Below are 17,328 nucleotides of genomic sequence, written 5' to 3'. Positions count from 1 at the left end.
TCAGACACAGAAAGGGGACCCACCGCGGAAGCTCCGATCCTAGGTAAATATGCCGTCGAGGTCAAAATGTAATCAATACGGGAAAACGTGTGATGCGCTCGAGACTGGTGCGTATAGTCCCGTTCTGTAGGGTGCAGTACACGCCAGGAGTCAATAAGATCTAAGGTGTCACACAAGTATGGGATTCCCTTGGTAGGGCCACCAGATTGGGAAGGTCCCGGGCCTGTTCTATCCATTGTAGGGTCTAGCACCTGATTAAAATCCCCCAATAGTAGCAAAGGATTAGTAGGATCACGCACTCCTATCCTCGCCAAATTGGCAAAAAAGGAGTGGTCATATTGGTTGGGAGCATAGAGCATTAGCAAGTTAAAGATAGACCCAGACATAGTTACCCTGCAAAACAAGGTCCTCCCCAAGACGTCCTTGTAGAGTTGTTCAATTTTCCCCGGAAACCCCTTTCTCACCAGCAGCACCACTCCAGCTTTCTTATTAGAGGAGGAAGTATAGAAAACCTGGCCCACCCAACCTCTCAATAACTTAGCATGTTCAGAGTCCGAAAGTCTGGTCTCCTGAAGACATGCCAAATCAGCTTTATGATGTTGAAGGCGTTGCAGAATCTTACTACGCTTCACAGAGGAGGTGATCCCACCAACATTCCAAGATAAGATACGAAATGTGGATGGAGTCATGAGTAGGTCAAAGAAAAGTACTTTGCCCAATAACACGGACAGGTTTCCCCCGACTCCCAGCCATATCGAGGAAAACTAAACAGCCAGCGTACCAGTAATGTAAGAGATGTAGTTTGACTCAGAAAAAGCACAGAAATTGCACTAGACAGGATTATACAGAAGTATGACACTCGTCCCAACCCCCCCAAACCGTTCCCCCCCTCCCCTCCCAGCCCACCCCTCCCACCCCCCACCCTCCTCCCAAACCCAGCTTCTCCTCCCCCAGTCCCCCCCCCACCTAGATCCATCACTTTTCCAGAAACCTCCAGGCCCCGGAAAAGCTGGTCACATCTCAGAGGCTGTCAGAGCCCCGCCCCCGCAAAGCATTTCAAAATTTTGAACAAACAACCGTGAACTTGTATTACAGTATGGTAAACCCCCATTACCAGTCGAACAATAAACTCAATGATACATGATCAAGCTTCCCCTGCATTAGAGTCAGAACGGTTTATAAACTCTCCTGCCAAGTCAGCAGAGTCAAATACATGCCACTTTCCATTTTGATGAATTTTCAGGACTGCAGGATAAAGAAACATAAACCTCCTTTTTTGTTCTACCAATTTAGAACAAAGAGGATGAAAAACTTTACGCCTTTCAGTGAGTGCAGCAGAATAGTCCTGGGCTATTCGCACAGGAGAGGAGTCGTAGGTCAGAGATTCTTTTTTAGCTCTGAATGCACGCAGCAGCTCCACTTTATGTCTGTAGTTGTGTAGTTTACCAATGACCACTCTAGGTCTCTGGTCAGATCCAGCCCTAGGGCCCACACGGTGTACCCGCTCAAATCTGGCAGGGCCCAAGGAGGAAGGCATTGGAAGTTCACTGGCTAACCAGGATTCCACCACCGAAAGGAGTACAGAATCAGCAATAGTCTCAGGTAGTCCTATAAATCTCAAGTTGCCACGACGAGACCTGTTCTCTAAATCCTCCAGTTTGTCTTGGCAGACACGGAGCTGAGTCGTCAATGTGGTCACCGTCGTGTCCAGCGCTAGGGCTCCGTCCTCCACCGCCGAAACCCGCGTCTCCAATTCCGTGACGCGCTTGGCATGGTCTTCGAGGAGAGATTCCATCTTTGTTAATTTAGATGAGATGGTTTCCATGTGCGGCCCCAGCGCCTGTAGGATCACCCGCTGTAGCTCCGACAGCATTTCTGGTGAAAAGGTGGCCGCCGGAGCCTCCGCACGAGGCGCGGCCGCCATCTTGTCCTCTCCGGTCCGCACCTTCTCCCGGTCTTTTTTACTAGATTTTGACGACATCGGGGCAGGGGAATGCGCCAAAAACTTGTCCATAGAAAAGCGCTAATTCCGCCGGCAAGGGGGGTAAAATTTGGTCGTTCCGGTGCTTAAAGTGCAGCGATGCGAGGCGCAGGGCTCCGGAGCCGAACGAACAAGCAGCCGTTCAGCTCACAGCATCACGTGACCCCTCCCTGTGTCATTCTTTAAGGATAGAGGGAAGAATCAGAGTATGAATGGGCACAACCACTGACCCTCAAGCCTTGCATTGAAGAATGCTGGTGTAGAAGGACTGGAGGTTGAGACAGGTACTAAAGGATGACACAGAATGGTTTCCTGTGGTTATCCGTGGTAAGGTGACAAATTCTGTCCCAGTGTTATTCTCTAATTTTCTAAGCCCATAGTCTGACTAGCAGAGAAGTCTTAGGACTATGAAGCAGAAACAGGCATATTGGAAGATTCAGCATACCATTCTTATCTACTGGAATAGATCATCAAGGTATTTAATGAGATTCTCATGGGATTGTTTTTTATTAAAAGTAGCTTTTTTAACATGGCTTATTCACTATATAAGTTAAAAGTTAAACTTTTTTAGCTTGAATTGGTATGGCAACTGGCAGAGTCTTTTACATGATTTGCTTTACAATAAGACTATAGAGATCTGTTTCCAATGGTTTTATATAAGGATTTAGTTGAGTTTGAGTCTTTAACGGTTTTTCAATTGAATTTGTATTCGGTTGTTTTAGTTAGTTTAATTAAACATATAGATCATTTTACAAACTTTAGGAAATTGATTGGATTCAATGGAATAATATATTCCATCTAAGGAAATTGATTTGACTTAATGAAAGAATATAGATTTTTTTTTAAGAAACTTGCAGTTATATGTACTTAATTATTGAACTGATGCTGGTTAATAATCTTTATAATGACTGTTACGTTTAAATGTTCAATGAAATGTAGTTAAAAGTTGTTTAAATGGCACTGATTTTTTAATGAACTGTGGCATAACATTAGCATCAATATCAGTTTTGAATAGGTGCAAATATTTATTAAATATTTATTCAGTATGGTTAATCAGTCTTTATTGGTTTTTAATCAAGATCCAATTTGTTTTTAACAGTTGAATCATGTGTATAAACCACTTGATACTTAATTTTAAAGAGTTTGATAATGAATTCTATTGATTAAATTTAGTGGTTATATTTAATGTTAGGATTAGCAATATTGAGGAGTCTTAGGTTATTTATGCACTAACACTTTGGAAGTATATTTCATTTGTTAATCATAAGTTTATGAAAGTTAATCAATCAATGTTAAGTTTATTTAATTAATGAATTGATACTTTATATTTTTAATTAGTAGTAAAATTTCATTTGCATATATTTATTAATTATGATAAAACTGCATTGAGGTTTTGTGTACATAGGGGGTTTATATTTATTCAATTGTCCCTATATTAAAAAATTTTAGAAGTAGTAATCACATTTGGCATAACTTGTAATATTTTTAAATAATCTTATATCAAGAGTTTAAAGGTGTATATACAATGATGTTTGTTATGCTTTAATAATATTAGAATCGATTACTCTGATGTTTAAATACGTTTCGAATTAGTAAACACAGTCTTTAAGAGGGAAATATGATATGCTGTAAAAATTTGTTGAAAAATTTTTTTGTATTTTGCAGAGCTCCTGTTTGAACCCTTGAAAAAGCCCGTATGGGCGAAACAGGTCCCGTCGGGGCATGCTTATGCTTGAGACACTGCATTAAAGGATAAGTAAAATACTTATAAGCTGCTGTTTTTCTTTATTAGATATTCATCTAATATAACAGTAAGCAATTAAGCTGATTGAATAAGCATATCTGCTATCATCTTATAGAAGGCTTGAATGAATATAAGCAGAATATTGACAGAAGTTGTGAAGCCATTCTACAATCAAATCCCTTAGTAGCGAGGTTGATATCTGCTGTGGAAGTTTCCAAATTGCGTCACGTATTCATCTTCGTTTCTGCTTTAGTGACAAATTCTGTCCCGGTGTTATCTCTAATTTTCTAAGCCCATAGTCCGACTAGCAAAGAAGTCTTAGGACTTTGAAGCAGGAAGCAGAAACAGGCACATCAGAAATTATTGGGCAGAAGATTCAGCATACCATTCTTATCTTCTGGAATAGATTATCAAGGTAAAAACCTAATCTCTTTTTCCAGTGCAATAGGAATGTTATGCTGAACCTCAGGACGTACTGAAGCAGTCCCTGAAGTCCCGGGTGGGAGAGAGAAGCCTGTTTTCAGTATTAAGGATCCAAAAATTGAATCCCCTTGTGCTGCCACATCCACCCTTTATAATTTAGTGAAAGACCATGTCGCAGATCTATATATTATTCCTCCAGAGGTATTACCCTCGAATCTGCCCAAGAGGAGGCTACTCCTCTGGTCTAATGTGCTTTCAATGACACTAGCAGTTATTTGCCACCGACAATGTAGGTGGAAATTGCTGTCCAAAGCCACCAAGAAATGGTGGAGGCTGGTCTGCCTTGGGTTGACTCTTTCGTTAGGACAAAGAGATGGTCCGATAGACGACACTCATTAGTTACTTCCAGGTAACACAAGAGAACTCTGTGGCCATCCAACAGCTTTAAAACCCTGTCTGTCTTCTTAGAATACGTAAGTTGAAAGGCTAATAGCATTATTTCCTGAATGATGTGAAATGCTGAAACAACCTTTGGCAAAAAAAAAAAAAAGGTACTGTATGCAAGGGCACTCCCAGTTTCTATGATCCTCAGAAACGGTTCCCTGCACAACAAAGCTCACAATTCTGAGATTATTCTAGATGAGTTAATTGCAACTAGGAACACCGCTTTGATTGTAAGATCCATGAGAGAAGCTTCTTTCAAAGGCTCATACAGACCTCTTTCAGTTCTTGCCTATTTATTGACCACTTCTGCTGGGATGATGTGCATTTCCCTTGCACCAGGCAACCACTGCAGTGTGCCCCTCCCCCCAGCCGAATAGCCTGGCATCTGTTGTCAGTGTGACCCAGGAATCGATCTGAAGTGGAATCCCTTTTGCTAGAGACTGTGGGTGGAGCCACCAGCTCATGCTGCTGTGGGTTGCCTCTATCCAGGGTAGAGGGGCCTGTAAGGAGTCTTTCTGGGGAGACTAATGAGACAGCAGTGACTCCTGAAGTGAACGCATACGCACTCTACTTCTATGGCAGCTGCCATCGAGCCCAGGTAGTGCCATGCTGTAGGTGCTGGCTATAGGTGTTACCCCTCAAAGCTTCTGTCTGTGTGCCTCTGGTAGGAAAACTTGGCCTTCTGCCATGCTGACGAGAACTCCCGGGTATTCCAAAGACTGAGTGGGAACTAATTGGTTCTTTCAAAAGTTTGCACAACTGCCGCCACTGCTCTCTCTCCCTATTATTGAGAGGCGATTCTGATGAGCCAGTTGTCTAGATTAAAAAATGAACCAGCCAGCCCGCCCTGCGGAGATAAGCTGCTACCATCACCACCTTGGTAAATATCTGAGGCGCTGTTACCAGTCCAAATGGTAGCACTGAGAATTTATAGTGATTCTTCAAAACATGAAATCTAAGGAACTTTCTGTGTACTGGGAAAATTGGAGTGTGGAGATAAGCCTTCATCAAATCTAGGGCAGCCAGAAACTCTCACAGCTGGATCACTGTAATGACAGATCTCACATCTTCATCCAAAAACATGGAATCCTCAGGACTGCATTGACATGTCTGAGATCCAGAATGGGCCTCCAGTCATCCAATCTTTCTTGGGCACAACAAAGTATATCGAGTATTTGCAAATCCCGAATGTTCTTCCAGAACTGGTTCTATGGCTTGAATATCCAGCAATCTGTTTTAATGTTGGCCAGACTTGGAGCACATAATCCTGTCAGTCTGAAGAAGAATCCACGAACCAGTCAACAGAGGGTATGCAAACTAGCTTGTAACCTTCTCTGATAATAACAATGCTTTCCCAGACCAGAAAGTCCACGAGCCGCCCTCCAATTTTCTGAAGGGCAGCTGGAGGCCTGGCACAATTGTGACTTCTTGACTGCCATTGTGACCCGAGAACCTGTATTTTGAATTTTCTGGCTTTCAGAATCTCTATGTATTCATCACTAGAGATCGTTCTTTTGCAGTCATTGGCCCCCCCCCAACTCTGGAATGCTCTTTCAAATTACATTCGAACAGAACTCAATCTTGAATGCTTCAAAACATTATTAAAAACCTTCCTATTCATGGATGCATTTAATCAATGATTGGTAAAATGAGATATGGAGCTTTATGGAGACCAGTCAGAAACAAGGAGCGAAAATCAGCTTTTAACTCTAATGGCTCCTTTTACGAAGGCGCGTTAGGGTCTTAACGCGCGGAATAGTGCACGCTAAAATGCCGCGCGCGCTAGCTGCTACCGCCTCCTCTTGAGCAGGCAGTAGTTTTTCGGCTAGCGTGCACTAAAAACGCTAGCGCACCTTCGTAAAAGGACCCCTATATCTCTTGATTTTATCATCTTTACTATTGATAATGTAGCTCTGCTTTTACCTACTTTATTTTAATTATGTTTTATATGTAAATCGCATAAATGTACTTCCATTGCAGTATATCAAGCGTGTGAAACTAAGAGTGGAAATGTCCTATAAAAATGGTGGACTCAATTTATTTCTAAAATGTCCTTTTATTTATCCAAAAACGCAACAGCTCAAAAGCTCAGTGACTCGACATGTACATGGCCTGCCTCTGGAGTCTACAATCATAAAGACACATAAATTATTAAATATAGCACAATCACAAACCATATTAAAAATAATATACAGTACATCAAATCTTCATCCATTTATCTTCAAGAAAAGGACAAATCAATGACACATAAAATAAATCATAGTGAATTTAAAAAAAAAAAAATATATATATATATATATTATTTTTTTATTCACTATGATTTATTTTATGTGTCATAATTATATATATTCAAATATAAAACATCCATATTTCAACATAGCAAAAATAAAACATAATTGTAAAAGTGAAAAAATATAACTCAGGATATAACTATACATAATATAACACAAAAAATCACTTAAAATTAATGTAGATCTAAAGCAGCGGGCCGCATGTGGCTCTCCAGGTTTTATTTGCGGCCCGCGGTCTGGATGCGATCAACAGCATTTCCCTTCCCCTTTCCCTTCCTTTTGGAGCAGCAGCGTGTCTGGCCAGCTCGTTCCGTTCAAAGCCGCGGGTTGGCGGCTCCTCGCGCTATCCACTCCTGCATCAGAAGCCTCTCTGACGTCACATCAGAGAGGCTTCAGACGCAGGTGTGGATCTCGCAAAGAGCCGCCTCCCGCGGCTTTGAACGGAACGAGCTGGCCAGACACGCTGCTGCTCCACAAGGAAGAGAACGGAAGGGGAGGGGAAAAAGAAATGCTTCTGCTACATAGGAAAGGGGGACCCTAGGGAAATGCTGCTGCTGCTGTACAGGGAGAGGGAGGGAAAGGGGAAGAGAAATGCCTCTCCTGCACAGGAAAGGGGGAAGGGAAATGCTTCTGTTGCTGCTGCACCCAATTGGGGAAAGAGAGGGAAGGAAGGAGAAGGGAGAGGAGAGGAACAAGAGAAGAAGCCAAGTTCATGGGAGGGAGGGAAGAAAAGGAGATATCAGACCATGGAGGGGGAGGGAGAGATGCCAGGGCATGGAGGAAGGGAAGGAGACAGATGCCAGACCAGGGGAAAGGAAAGAAGGAAGGAGGGAGGGAGAGAAAGGAAGGAAAGCGATGCCAGACCATGGAAATAGGACGGAAGAAGAGAGAGATAGGAAGGTAAGACATGGAAACGTAGATTTTGAAAAGAAAGCAGAAAAATTGAACATTAAGTTAATGCCAAAGATGGATGCAAGGCAGAAAGTGAAGACGGAGAGAAAAACAGTCAAAGGACAAGAAGGCCCTGGAAACATAGTTGAAAGCACAGAAAAATAAAGTCACCAGACAACAAAGGTAGGGAAAATGATTTTATTTTCAATATAGTGATTGAAATGTGTCAGTTTTGAGAAAGAAAAGATATTAAACTTTAAATGCGAGGGCTGCAGCAAAAATAGAGTACTTGGAGGGCCATAGAAAAAATAGTTAATGTCTTATTAAAGAAATGAAAAACAATCCTAAATACTGCAACTAACTAGCAGTGCACTTTAGTGTTAATAGCCCTGAAGGTTGAACGGGCTATGGCCTCAGAATCGGAGCCTACGCCTTGCAATAGCAGTCACAGGCTAAAACTAGTCTGCGTAGTATACTCGCTCCTGCTCCAATCATCGGCCAGCACCAATGCAAAATTTTTTAAAAGATTTTTCAAAAGCATATAAATCTACCACCCCATATGTTTATATGAAGTAAGTGCAAGCCATAATGTAAAGAAACAAAGATCAAAAAAGCAACTTAGCTTTATAGCTGATTTGTCTTTACAGGAAGTAATGGTCACTAGTGTTCATATGCCGACGCGGCCAGCGTTTCGCGGAGTTTTATTGTTTTAAGTCATCTGCTGCGTCAGGGCCACTAGGACATTCAAAAAGTCACGGCTTCAATTACTGCACTTGGTCGCAAAGTTTCAAAGCACTAAAGTGCACTGCTAGTTAGTTGCAGTATTTAGGATTGTTTTTCATTATATATTTATATACTGCTGGGTAATTAGTTTTAGGTTATTAAAGAAATGACAATTTTGCATGAGGTAAAACTCTTTATAGTTTATATATCTTTCCTTTTAACTGTTAAAGGAAAGTTTTATAAACTATAAAGAGTTTTACCTCATGCAAAATTGTCATTTCTTTAATAAGACATTAACTATTTTTTCTGCGGCCCAAATCCAAAATGTGGCCCCGCATAGGGTTTGAGTTTGAGACCACTGATCTAAAGTGACATATGAAGCACTATGTCGATCATAAAGGGTGTAGTATATATGAGGAACACAAAAATTTTTCACATAAAGAATCAACAAAGAAGTAAAAAGTACTGTACAGTATATTATTTTTAATATGATTTGTGATTGTGCTATATTTAATAATTTATGTGTTTTTATGAGGCAGGCTAGTTTGGCCAAAACAAGTACATGTCGATTCATTGAGCTATTGAGTTTTTGGATAAATAAAAGGACATTTTAGAAATACCGGTAAATTGAGTCCACCATTTTTATAGGACATTTCCACTTCTAGCTTCACATCTTTCAGTTTGAAGATTAGGTTCTCCTGTTTTATATTATTTTAGTATATCAAGTGTGAAATAAACTTGGAAACTTGTCTGGAACCTAGATCGGTTCCCTGAGACAAGCCTCCTGAGACGCACTGGCGAACGCCGGTTCTGGCTTCTAGCTGCTTGAGATCTGTTGTCCAGTAAGATCTTGGGACAACAATCTTGCATACTGGCCATAAGAGCTTCTAGGCCTTTACCAAAAAACTTCTGTCCCTTAAAGGGGAGCCTTCTAAGCATAGCCTTGGAGGTTGACTCACACACCCATTGTCTGATCCACAGCATTCACCAGGTGGAGATAAGAGTATACCTAGACTCTCGCCATGACTTTAAATTACATCATAAAGTGCATTAGCCACAGAGTCCATCCCTGCCAGCATGGCTCAGCCGCTGTCATGTCCAGGGTTTGCAGCTGAGAACCTCCACAGCTCCTTCTGTGGTTTAGCCCTACCCTGACCCAACGCTGCAGCTTTTCATCTGAGGTCACAATGGCAGTGGGTGGAAGATGGAATTTTTCCCCGGGTCAGGGTATGCTTCCTCCCAAACATGCTGTGGGTGTTACAAAAATAAAAAAAACTCTGCAATGACTCCGAATGTGTGTAATCTTCAGTGAACTGCTAGTAATACAAGACAAGTTAAACCCTATTGAAATTTTTCAAATTTTTATTTCACAAGAAATTTAAAATAATTAAAATGCAAGTTTTTTCATTAAACAAATTAAAATATTCAGCCATTACTTTCCCTGTGTATTCCTTTCGTATAAACAGGTAAGCAAATTAAAAAAAAAAATCAAAATTATCTCACTTTGTACACACAGAGAAAAACAAACAAACAAACTAAAGAAAGCCTGCAAATGCAAAAGAGGTTTTCTTGCGTTGGCTAGCACTGGAACTGGATGCCTGGATGATGCACTGAAACTGGACTACTCTTCTACACCAGTAGAATCACCAGCAACCACACAGCTCTGAATACAGATCTCAATTGCCTCTTCTAAAACAACTGTCAGCAGCCACCCAGCTCTAAGAAAAATCTCAACTATCTCTTCAAAACAAAACTCTCTTATGGCACTTCTTACAGGCATTTTCACACCTACAGATTTCAAATAAAATTTTTTTTTAACCTGTTTTCACAGCCATGAATGGCAGTTGCGTGCTACAAAAGCAGTTGACGCTGTCTTAACTCCTAGGGCCAGGGCCTCAAACTGCCTCCTGAGGACCATATTCACTTTGTAGTCCTGTTTATTATCCTTTAACACGACTCCTCCTTCTCTGGGTAAGGACATGTGTTTAGTCATCTGTGCCACCAGGGAGTCTACCTTTGGCAAATATTTGTTGAAACTCTTGATCCAGAGGATACAGCCTAGTCATGGCTTTCGCCTCTTTGACCCTTCCGGGACCTCCTAGGATTCTGTAATCAGGAGTTTCATGTCTGGGTGCTACAGAAAGGATATGGGTTGAGAGCGGACTCCACTCAAAAGAGAACATCAAGATGACAGCTGAGGCGGCTCAATCTTGAGCTCACGAAGAGACTCGGTAATAATGTCTGGCAGGGCTAGAGACTTGAACAGATGACGTATGGAGGGATCTTCTCCCAGGTTTGCAGCCAGGACTCCATCCTGATCCTCAACATAGGAGGCTGAATCTCCAATCAGAGACGCCTCGCTTTCAGACAGTAAGGGGATCAAGACTGAACTTTTGTTTCCTGCATTCCTGTCTGACTGGCAATCAGAATCCGCTCCCATAAAAGCGCTATGAAGATTTTTAGAGGTGTGTGCTGAGGGTCATTCTTTAGCCATTCTTTGCGTATTTTGGCTGTGCACATACATTTGCCAGAGCAGATTAATGAACTCTGGGGTAAAGGCCTTCGTAGGCAAATTTGATTGGGTCAAGCAGTCACTGCCCGTCATCACCTCTCCACTCCTCAGGTGCTTCTGATCTTCTTTCTTGTTCACTCTGTTCTTCTGGACTCACTTCAGTTATGTTATTCTAAAAACATACACAACCTCCCTGGTCTCTTGGGCCATCGCTTCACCGCTCTGATCACCACCGGTCCCTCACTCTTGAGCCACCTCTCTGGGTTATCAGGCTGCTTCCTAAGGGGTCTTTTGACAGCTCCCAGATGGTGGCCAATGTTACGCTGATTTTTAAAAAAGGTTCCAGGGAAGATCTAGGAAATTACAGACTGGTAAGCCTGACTTCAGGGCCCAGTAAAATGGTGGAAACAATTATAAAAAATAAAATTGTGGAACATGTAGACAAACATAACTTAATGAGACTGATTCAGAATGGGTTCAGCCAAGGGAGATCTTGCCTCACCAATTTGCTTGACTTATTTGAAGGTATGAATAAACATGTGGATAAAGGTGAGCCGGTTGATGTAGTGTATCTAGATTTTCAGAAAGCTTTTGACAAAGTTTCTCATGAGAGGCTCCTGAGAAAATTAAAGTCATGGGATAGGTGGCAAAGTTCAGTTGTGGATTAGGAATAGGTTATCAGATAGGGTTAAATGGTACTTTTTCTCAATAGAGGAGAGTAAACAGTGGAGAGCCGCAGGGGCTGTACTGGAACGATGCTATTTAACTTATTTATAAATGATCTGGAAATTGGAACGATGAGCAAGGTGATTAAATTTGCAGATGACACTAAACTGTTCAAAGTTGTTAAAACGCATGCGGATTGTGAAAAATTGCAGGAAATTGGAAGTGGCAGATGAAATTTAATGTGGACAAATGCAAAGTGATGCACATCGGGAAGAATAACCTGAATCACAGTTACTGGATGCTAGGATCCACACTGGGGGTTAGTGCCCAAGAAAAGGATCAGGACATCATCGTAGACAATACGATGAAACCTTTCGCCCAATGTATGGTGGCGGCCAAAAAAGCACACAGGATGCTAGGAATTATTAAAAAAGGGATGGTTTACAAGACTAAGAATGTTATAATGTCCCTGTATCGCTCCATGGTGCGACCTCATCTGAAGTACTGCACTCAATTCTGGTCTCCTTATCTCAAGAAAGATAAAGCAGCGCTAGAAAAGGTTTAAAGAGTGACAAAGATGATAAAGGGGATGTAACTACTCTTGTATGAGGAAAGACTAAAAAGTTTAGGGCACTTCAAGCTTGGAAAAGAAATGGCTGAGGAGAGATATGATTGAAATCTACAAAATCCTGAGTGGAGTAGAACAGGTACAAGCCTAGTAACCCATTCTCACAGTGGCCAATCCAGGTCCCTAGTACCTGGCTAAAACCCAAGGAGTAGCAACATTCCATGCTGCCGATCCAGGACAAGCAGTAGCTTCCCCCATGTCTTTCTCAATAACATACTATGGACTTTTCCTCCAGGAAATTGTCCAAACCTTTCTTAAAACCAGCTACACTTCCTGCTACATAGTCCTAAGACTTCTCTGGCAATGCGTTTCAGAGCTTAACTATTCTCTGAGTGAAAAAATGTTCCCTCCTATTGGTTTAAAAAGTATTGCCCTGTAACTTCATAGAGTGTCCCCTAGTCTTTGTAATTTTTGAAAGAGTGAAAAATCGATCCACTTGTACCTGTTCTACTCCACTCAGGATTTTGTAGATTTCAATCATATCTCTCCTCAGCCATTTCTTTTCCAAGCTTGAAGAGCCCTAAACTTTTTAGTCTTTCCTCATACAAGAGTAGTTACATCCCCTTTATCATCTTTGTCACTCTTTAAACCTTTTCTAGCGCTGCTTTATCTTTCTTGAGATAAGGAGACCAGAATTGAGTGCAGTACTTCAGATGAGGTCGCACCATGGAGCGATACAGGGGCATTATAACATTCTTAGTCTTGTAAACCATCCCTTTTTTAATAATTCCTAGCATCCTGTGTGCTTTTTTGGCCGCCACCATACATTGGGCGAAAGGTTTCATCGTATTGTCTACGATGATGTCCTGATCCTTTTCTTGGGCACTAACCCCCAGTGTGGACCCTAGCATCAAGTAACTGTGATTCAGGTTATTCTTCCCGATGTGCATCACTTTGCATTTGTCCACATTAAATTTCATCTGCCACTTCCAATTTCCTGCAATTTTTCACAATCCGCATGCATTTTAACAACTTTGAACAGTTTAGTGTCATCTGCAAATTTAATCACCTTGCTCATCGTTCCAATTTCCAGACCCAGTAAGGCTATCCTTATGTTATCTTTGCCAGTCGCTCACCAGTCCCCCTTAGCCTTTGTGGGGCTACCGCTGGTACCTTACTCCTCGGCCTACCGGTCCTGGAAGCTCTTCACCAGTCGTCAAGCCTGGGGTACTCTCCTGGTCACCCCCAAGCTCTACCAGATCCTCCGGCTACTTCACTCCTCAGGAGGTCACCACTAGTTTTCCACACTGGTCTCTCCACCAGCTACGGTAAGCCAGGACTTCACTGGTACTCTGATCCTTCCATAGACTCTCTGGTCACCAGTTACTCTCTGAGGACTGGTCCATTAGGCATTCTCTTTCTTGAGGATGCTCTTAGTCCCTCAGATGCTCTCTCACTAAGCCCTCTATTGATCCTTGTGCCTGAGTGCTCTCCAGTCACTCCAAGCTCTACCAGGTAGGCTAGTACAGGACAGGTCCTCTCTCCCTCTGCTGCACCGGGCCCCTTGTCAGTATTAGTCAGCTGCTCTACTGCACCAGGCCCCCTGTCAGCACCAGTCAGTATTGGTATCAAGGTCTTACCAAGAGTTAGGCTGAAGCCAATCTTCCTCCTCCTCTTGAGGGTCTGACCCAGCAGCGGCAATTCTTATGTTAAGGCAAATTGGAAGAGGCAGCCAGATTTACACCACAGACAAGTTCAACAAGTATGGTTCAACAGAGCTTAGGCGGGAGCACAGCGTCGGACAGTGTGGCAGCCATGAGGTGCACAGATCTACAGCTGATGCCTTCTGGCCAACTTTATTGTGAATATTGTAGCGGGCCAAAGTTTGACACATCTGTCCTAAAGCAAAAAAAATAAGAAATAAGAGATTTTTTTTCTACCTTTGTTGGCTGGTTTCTGCTTTCCTCATCTTCTCGTCATTCTATTCCTTCCATCCACTGCCTGCCTTCTCTCTGCCTCTTCCATAAGGAATCTGCTATATTTCTATGCTTCTACCAGAAACTGTGCCTCTCCTTTCCATCTCTCCCTCCACACCCCACACCCCCATTGATCTGGCACCCATCTACGTCCCTCCGCTCCCCCCATAGTCTGGCATCTGTCTTCTTCCCTTCCATCCCCCAGGTGGTTTTTAGTATCTCTCTTCTCCTTTCCTCCCCTCAGATCTGGCATCTGTCTCCCCAATCCAGCATGTGCCCTTTTTTTTTTTTCTTTATCCCTTCCTTCCATCCAGTATGTGCTCCCCTCTCTCTCTCCTCCCCACTTCCCTTCAGCATCTGTTCCACTTTCCCCTCCCCCTCCACTTTCCTTCAGCGTCTTCTCCCCTCCTCCTCATTTCCATTCAGCATCTATTCCTCTCTCCCCTACCCCTCTCTCTCCACTTCCCTTCAGCGCCCTTCGGTGGTTCAGCAGACCCCCTCCCTCCCGATTGCCATGGTCCATGCCTCTCCCTCCCTTCCCCTTCAGTGGCGATTCAAATTTTTCTGTCTCCAAGCAACACAAGCCTTTTCTCAAGTCACATGGAGATTGTTTGGCAATTAGTGAATGTAATGCTTAAAGTTACTCACTGTGAAGAAGACCTATGGGATAAAATTATAACTTCAGGTGGGATCTTTGGCAGATCAAAGGGTAGAGAATTCCATACGATAGTTTTAAAACCAGAGCATAAAACCAGTGCAGTGCTACGGTGGTAAATGAGACTGCAAGTGGTCCAGTTTCAGACGCGGATCCACCTTTGCAGGCTACTCTCCAGACCATGTTGGAACAGCAATTTGTTCAGTTACTGAGCAAATATGGTTCTGCCTCGACGCTGCCTCCTGTAATCCAGCCTGGGCAATCAGCAGTCTCCCACGAGGTCGAGTCCCTGCCTGTGCCTCAAGCTGAAGCTTCACACACTATACAAGGAGCAGAGTCTTTGCGAGTGTCTGGTCTGGCATCTACCCACTCTATGCAAGGAGCAGAGTCTTTGCGAGTGTCTGGTCTGGCATCTACCCACTCTATGCAAGAAGCAGAGTCTTTGCGAGTGTCTGGTCTGGCATCTACCCACTCTATGCAAGGAGCAGAGTCTTTGCGAGTGTCTCGACAGGAATTCTCACACTCCATACAAGGAGCAGAGTCTTTGGGAGTGCTTCGAGATTCCTTGATCCAATCTACTGTTTCAATCAACAGCTTCTAGCCCTATCCATTAACCAGTAGCATTGCCTGTTTCCATACAAAGGGCGAAGTCTCCTCAATCCTCGAGACCTGCTTCTAGACACCACTCTCGTTGTCGATTGAGGCCTTCATCGAGACATCCATCAAGGTGCAGATCTTCTTCTAAAAAGCAGCCTTCTTCGTTTAAGCCTCATTCCAGACCTTCCAGCTCTTCGAGGCCTCCAACTCCTCGCTCAAAGTCATCGCTTCCGGACCCTAAGGAATCAGCTGCTTCCATTGCCTCCTCCAAGTCTCCATATTCTTTGGATTGTCATTTCTCCAGAGAGGCTTCACCTTCGTTCTCGAGGTCATCGAGTCCCTCTCGAGGCAGGGCCTTAGCGGATCAGCTGTCTTTCTCGTCCTTCCTTCGTCAGATGGCTGACCTGGAAATTCACTTAGATGCTGGTTCTAAATACTCTAGGGAGTATCTCGAGGTCATGCATCTACCTCAACCTCCTGCAGAGTCACTTAAGCTTCCTCTTAACAAGCTTTTGTCTCAAATTTTCAAACGTTGTCTGGAGACTCCTTATGCTATACCTACTGTTCCAGGCAAATTGGACTCAAGGTATAGAACTCCGCATTGCAAAGGGTTTGAGAATTCACAATTATCTCACCAATCCCTTCTTGTGGAATCCTTTTTGAAGAGAACCCATCCTTCCAGGGTCTATGCTACAGTTCCTCCTGGAATGGAGGGTAAGACCATGGACAAGTTTGGACATCATTTATATCAAAATGCTATGATGTCCTCCAACGTCCTGAATTACAACTTTGTCTTCGTAACTTATCTCAAGTTCCTCATTGATCTTCTCCCAGGTTTTCTGAAGAACCTGGATCAAAATAGACATTTCGAGTTCCAAGAAGTCACTGCTACTCTGTTGCAACTCAGATTGCATCTTCTCCGGTCATCTTATGATGCCTTTGAGCTGTCGGCCAGGGCCACTGCTTTCTCTGTAGCAATGCGCCGCTTGGCCTGACTTCATACCATTGACATAGATCCTAATCTTCAGGACCATCTGGCTAACATTCCTTGTCAGGGCAATGACCTCTTTGATGAATCCATAGAGGCTGCCACTAAGAAGTTGTCTGAATATGAAAAATCTTTTGCTTCCATTGTCAGACCAAAGTCAAAGCCAGCTCCTGCAAAACCTTCATGCCCTACTCCGGTTTTCCAGAGGCGTTATACTCCAAGGGCGGCTCCTTATACTTGAGCACCTCCCAAGAAACCTCTACACCTAAGGCTGGTGTTAGTTCTAGCCGCGTACCGCAGGTTTAGCATGCGCTAAAATGCTGCGTGCTCTAAAAACGCTAATGCAGCGTAGTAAAAGGAGCCCCAAGGGGTGCTTTTATTAAGGTGTGCATTTAGGACACGCTAAATCGTTTAGTGTACCCTAATAAACGGACTCCTAAGTATCTTAATAAAAAATTTGTCTCGCGACTTAGACTATGTTTTAGATTTCAGCCCCTTATGTGATTGAGTTTGACACCCTTGCTTTAGGATAAAGTAGTATATTAGTTGTGTTGATAAACATTTATACACAAAGCCCTGCCAGCTGAAGATCTCTCTTTCTCTAGTTCGGAAGCCAGAACTTTGATTTATAAAATGACAATTGTACAGAATATTGTTTCTTTTTATACTTTAATAAAATAAGTTCAGTATAAAACTTTGAAGCTTGTGCGGATAGGATCAGATGGTTGATAGGGACTGAACTTGCGGGGACAGGGACCGAGCTTGTGGGGACGGGATGGTGCCAAATTTTTTCCCTGTGTCATTTTCTATACACAGCTACCAACACTCATTCTATGCTTACAGGAAATGGTGTGGTGTCCACTTTCCAA

At 42.9% G+C, this 17,328-nt stretch overlaps 1 protein-coding gene across 2 annotated transcripts in view; it reads right to left on the bottom strand.

Annotated features, from left to right (window-relative positions):
• ORMDL2 (ORMDL sphingolipid biosynthesis regulator 2) overlaps window positions 1-17,328 on the bottom strand; it is a 54,533-nt gene that overhangs the window by 36,167 nt on the left and 1,038 nt on the right. The window lies entirely within an intron of this gene.

The sequence above is a fragment of the Geotrypetes seraphini genome, chromosome 3, assembly GCF_902459505.1.
Source record: "Geotrypetes seraphini chromosome 3, aGeoSer1.1, whole genome shotgun sequence".
In the NCBI taxonomy this organism is placed as follows: Eukaryota; Metazoa; Chordata; class Amphibia; order Gymnophiona; family Dermophiidae; genus Geotrypetes; species Geotrypetes seraphini.
Note: the sequence above shows the minus strand (reverse complement) of the source record. Positions and strands in the feature narration are given on the sequence as shown.